Below are 6000 nucleotides of genomic sequence, written 5' to 3'. Positions count from 1 at the left end.
CTTCTGATGTTTTGCATTCTCCAAGACCTTCCAAGAGTGATGGTGTTTACAGGACACGCTTTGGTCGTGTGTGCAAACCAAATCCAAGATATAAGGATTAATTGGGTACTAGTTAAAACACAGAACATTTTCAGGTTTGATGTATGAGCCATCAGTAACTGATGTCAATGCTTCAAGTTAAATTCTGTTTGAGGTGATTTTCAGTAGTAATCATATTTAACTTTATACAGCAAAATGATATTCTTGTCATGTTTATTTCTTCCATCTGGTTGCAAATTTAAATGTTCCTAAGGGTCAGCGTATGTCACCTTTTATGCTGTGATTATTATTATTCAGTATGCATTAAACTTTATGTCCGGTTGGGGATGTACTAAAGAAGGGGGATGTAGATAACCTGCTGTTAGTTTGGTATTTTGTCCTAATCCGCTTGCCGTACCTCCGTGTAGGTGTGTGTATGTTTTGAGTGGTATAGGCGCCATTCCGTTATTGAATCCAAGCATGTAAGTTCTCTGCTGCTGTGCTGGTTAATAAAACCACGTTAACTGAGATTACTGCTTCATCATTATCATACTGGTGAACATACAACAAGAGATATTACTTTGTTTCGATCAGTCAGGTATAAGTTCAGGTCTGAGGCTCGGCTGATGTCAGAGCTCACTTTCAGCAGCGCAAACCAGGACGCAGACGCACAGCACGCCCCGGAAAAGTGACGCAGGTTTAAGATGTTTCATTCCTGCTAACAGTGAACCAGAAAAACCGTCTACTTCATGCCTTTTCATCCACATTTAGTCACGAAATCCCGAATAACGTTGAGGAAAGCCTTATTTTAAGCTTTGGCGTGGGTGGCTTCAGCTTCTGACAGTAAGCTGAAAACTCTTTTGCATTTTTCATATAAGATTTTAGCATTTTATATACTGGTGTTAATGTGATTCAACTCACATTTGGCTTTCTGTGGGTTCACACCGCAGACATAAACACGAATCTTACATTTTCTTTTGTTTTTTTGTTTATTTCTTTGTGGGTTTTTTTTGTTTTGTTTTTCTCGAGACAAATTCCCTTCCCTTTTTTTCCAGTGATGACGCTTTTTAAATCTGACTCGTCTTATATACGGGCTGACTCGTGTCCGTACATAAACTAAATTTCACCTTTAAACGGGGAAAAAATCCGCAATTTGGGGTTGAAGGGCTTGGTGGAGCCGTTTACATCACGCACAACCGTTCGCATTTGGACCCGATTTTCCCAAATCATTTGCATTACTTTACAGAAAATGAAAAATAATACAACTGAGAAGTGAAAATCAAATCATAACTGACATTTTACGTTTTACGTTAAGACAAAAAACAAACAAACCAACATGAAAACCTAAAGTTTGAAAAAGGTTCGCGTTCATCAGCGATACTCTGGTGCAGTGTTGAGTGTGCTGATGTGGAGCTGTGCGCATCGTTGCTCACAGTGTGAAGAAACGCAGAGCTCACCTTCGGCAGCGCAAATCAGGACGCAGGCGCAGAGCACGGCCCGGTACAATGAAGCGGCTGTAAATGTTTCCATTGTGGCTGAAAGCAGATGAGGAGAGGTGTCGCCTCCATGCGTTTTACCAACCAAATTTCGATCAACGTTACAGAGTCGGTAAATTCTCGGCTTTGGCTTCGGAGTGGAAATAATGGTTTGTCTGTGAGGGTATGCTGAAAAGTACTAAGTATAGATTCATGTACTTGCTATAAATATTTATTGTAGTATAAATGACGTTCAGAAGTTTGAACTTTTAAAAGTTAATTTAAAAGAAACAAATGCTAAATGATTGAAACGTTTCTGCAAAACTAAACACAAAAACGATAAAAAACTAAATGTGAAAATCGTCACTTCATCCTTCTGCATTTTTTTTCTTGAATTCATAGATTCTTTGTTTGGATGGGAGGTTGATTATTTTTATATTAGTCACATTTTTCAATGGTAAAGTGAATGTATTTGAGGAATACATCCTAAAGAGATTTGTATTTGGGATAACTTGAAATGCAGCTGGGGTAGACTTCATCTCCCTGTGAACCTGAGCTGGACGTGCAGAAGCAAATGAAGAGCGGACTTGAAATATCTCTTCAGTAATTTATGTGAATATGAGGAGTACCTGAGCCACCGTTAGTTTCTGTTGTACAGACGTGATTATAAAAGCTGTTGTTCTGCTCTGTGTTCCCTCTGGACTCCTGTTAAATCATCAAACAACACACAGCTCACCCTCCTGAGCTTTGCTCCAAGCAACCGACAGTGGAAACTAGAGGGATCACTGATCCTCCTCCTTAACCACAGCGCACTTTATGAAAGCAGTCTTAAATGTCTGTTTGATAAGCTTTTATCAATCAGGGACAATCAGACTCATTGGTTCTGTGTTCACTTTTAAATCACAAAGATTAAACAAAATATAAGCTCTTTACTGTTATTGTTAACCTGTTATTGTGTGCCTGGGAATCGAAGATGTGATCTGGCTCTAATTGGCTGCTCTCGGCCTTTGGCTGTCATTAGAGGCACCAAAATGAAGCTGCTGTTACAGATTTCAGCTGTTACACTTCTTCCTGTGATCTGTCACTAAGTCATTGTTGAGTCAGTTTAACTAACTTTTGCAGGATGTCACAGGTTGTTTTTAAGTGTTTCAAAAATACTTTGTTTTTCTTTTTGTTCTCTCATTTTTAAAACTTGTATGGGAGGATTTTGAAATCCAAAAATCACATATTGTGGTAATGCAGAGTTAGAGAGGTAGAGGACTGGCTGAGGTGACCTAATTCTCTGCTTCTAAATTCAGACAAAACTGAGGTTATTGTAGTCTGTGCTAAAACTCAGATACATACTTTTTACGGCATTAACTTGCCATGTAGTAAACGAGTATGGAGGTGCAATCACATTTCCGGTCCTGCATAGGTCAAACACAGCTAGATATAACAGAAAAAAGAAGCAGTTGTGTGTTACACAACTAAACCTATGACCACACTGTTCATCGCTTTTCTCTGCAGTCTTGTTAAATGTTAAACTCAAACTGCTGACCTCATTGTTTACCTCCCCATGACTCTCTTGCTTTAACCTCTGTTAAAAAAAATTCTGATCTTCCGCTTACAGGAAGTGACTTCATCATCTCCATGGCAGCAGAACCACCCAAGCACACTGAGCAGAGATTGGCTGAGGGGTGCTGTGACTGCTCAGCATCACTTTTGAGCTGCACAGACTCAGAGTCACAGAGTTCATGTTCAGTCAGCTGGGTGTAACTTGAGCTTTATTCACTGAATTTAAATGAATCCTGCCTTGTTCCATTTTAATGAATTCTGAAAGGAATACAGCTCTGAGCTTCAGGGTCTCTTAATCTTTCCTTCGTGGAAACATGAACTTCCAGTAAGTATCTGCAGTGAAGTGTAGTGATGGATTATCTTTAGTTTAGAAGAGCACATAATGTCGAAGCCTCCACAGGAACAGAGGGAGAGACTTTAGGGATCGCACTGGAACTGTTTTTACAGCATCAACCAAGAAGGTCAAACTTTTCTGCTACAGAAACTGTTTAGTTTTAATCCTTCAAACATTTAACATTTGCTAACATGGATTTTATTTTGATTTGTATTAAGTTAAAGTTAGTAACGGTCTATAAATCATCACGGTACAGTTGGTCTATTTTCCACCTCGTGGGTAACAAACGCAAACACCTGTGTGGTCGTCCAGGTTCAAGTTTCTGATCCTCAATCTTAGTGTCATGTGCCTGCCTAGTCAGCCCATCATGGCAACAAATGTTTTGGTTTTGTCTCTCTCTCCTCTCTCTTGCTCCTGTCACTCTGCCTGCTCAGACTGAGGTCCCGCCCTTGCCTCACGCACCTGCAGCTGATCACCGGTGATTCCTCACTATTGTTTGCTGGCTCTTCATAAGGCAGGGGCGCGGGCTACACGTCGCTGGGATATTGAGTAACTCAAGTTAGTGTTTGCCCAGCTCTGCAGAAAGCTGTCATTTGTTGTGTTTGCTTTGGAGTAATTCTCGTCTCTGTATGTAGACTTCCCTGATCCCTCTCATACCCTCACCCCTGAGCGTGAGTATGGCTCATTGCATGGAGTTTTGTGTGGGAGGGATACCCTGTGAAGAGCGAGAGGAGTGGAGCATGTGTGAAGATCTTGTTGCTCCATGACCCTGTGGAGCCTTGGAACTTTTTCCCCCACGTGTATCTAGTGCACCCAGTGTGGATTAATAAAAGACTGTTTAATTGTATCTCTTAGTCTGCACCTGAGTCCTTCCCAATTGCCTTGACTCTTAGCCAGTTTGAATCTACTTTAGCATCTATATTTTAAATAATTTGGAGTTCACGTTCCACTCACAGTGAGAGATGTTGACATAAACGTGGAGCAACAAGCAGCTCAAACAATGATGCACATTATTAGCAGTAATTTTAATATAGGAGACACTAACAGTATCTCCCATATTATACATGACACATGCTGCTGCTTTGTGAAAACTTGTTTATGTGGGAAATGCACATGATTAATAACATGCCACCCTGAAAACAAGGGTCAGGAAAGGTTGCATGGTTTTAGTTAAGAAGCAGTTTTAAGAAATTTCCAACAGGGGACAGCAGATCATCTCTTTAGTTCCTTTTTTTTTTTTTTTTTTTTTTTTTTTGTTAATCACTTATTTTAATCAATGAACAAAATGCAGTGAATAAACAAAAGAGAAATCTAAATCAAAACAACATTTGCTGTGACCACCCTTTACCTTCAAAACAGCATCAATTCTTCTAGGTGTACAGCCCGTGTAACATACCAGTTTGCACTCTCACAAACATCTCCACGTATTTATAAATCATCCAGTTCAATTAGACTGTAATATACAAGTTTAACTTTTAAACACGAAAGAAACACTAATGAAAACTAAACACTCAAAATTAACACTCATTACTCACTCACTTATTACTCATCCCTCTGAAATTGACATTAAATATTCTTCAGGGGAATTAAATTTGCATTGTTTTTAAGTGTCAAATCTAACCTTACAATGGAAGTGGTAAGCCTGCATTTTATAATTTTATAATTTAAAATAACCTTGCATGAGAAGTGACTGAGGATACCTAATGTAAAACTTAAAGGTACAGAGCTTTAGACACCATTCAATATAACATATCCACTACTGAGAGGCTTGAAAATGACCAGAAAGTGGAACCAAAGCCTCTCTTACATAATGTAAACAAAAACTGAAATTTTTACGTTTAGGACAGGTTGCTGAAATACATTCGATTACATGGGTGCTTCTGATGTCACATCATCATCACATCACTTTTTATTGTCACATCACATGTGCAGGTACATTGGTACAGTACATGTGAGTGAAATTCTTGTGTGCGAGCTTCACAAGCAACAGAGTTGTGTAGAATTTGTCAAACTGCTTTTTAAGCAGTAACTGAGCAACAGCTGTGATGGAGTGAAATGTTACAAAGAGCCATCAGTCTACTCAGATACTTTCTTCGCTGCTCACTTGGAACATTTAAGCAATTTCTCTCAACTACTAGAGTGCGACTTTATCAGTGTCCCTGCCCAGCCGGCTTCAGTGCGTCACCACAACCCCTCAGTAATGAAGTCCGAACATCTAAGGCAAGATGACCTCACCAAAAAGAGCCAATCTGCCACAGCTAAAAGAGTGTAACGAGGTATCTGTCATGGTTATATGAGCGTTATATGTTGAGATATAGTGTTGTAAAGTCTTCATTTTCATGGAAAGGCAGCACGAAAAAAATCCAATTTTATCCAATATAATAACAGCTTGTGCAACAATTCTTTCTTGGATTTGTTCTTTTGTACTCAGCAACACCTTAGAAGGTTGCGCTGCAGTAGAATTTACATAAATCAACTCTGTTACTACAACTTTTACTGTTTATATAGTTTTTCTTAGGGCCAAATAAGTCAAGCTGATATATGAAAAACACATTCTTATTTATAATGCCATTGAATTTAATGATCCTTGTCTTTTTCTAAATGAGGAGACTTTGTTCA

The sequence above is a fragment of the Maylandia zebra genome, unplaced genomic scaffold (genome assembly GCF_041146795.1).
Source record: "Maylandia zebra isolate NMK-2024a unplaced genomic scaffold, Mzebra_GT3a scaffold02, whole genome shotgun sequence".
Classification (NCBI taxonomy): domain Eukaryota; kingdom Metazoa; phylum Chordata; class Actinopteri; order Cichliformes; family Cichlidae; genus Maylandia; species Maylandia zebra.
The sequence above is the reverse complement of the archived record's forward strand: the minus strand, read 5'-3'. Positions refer to the sequence as shown.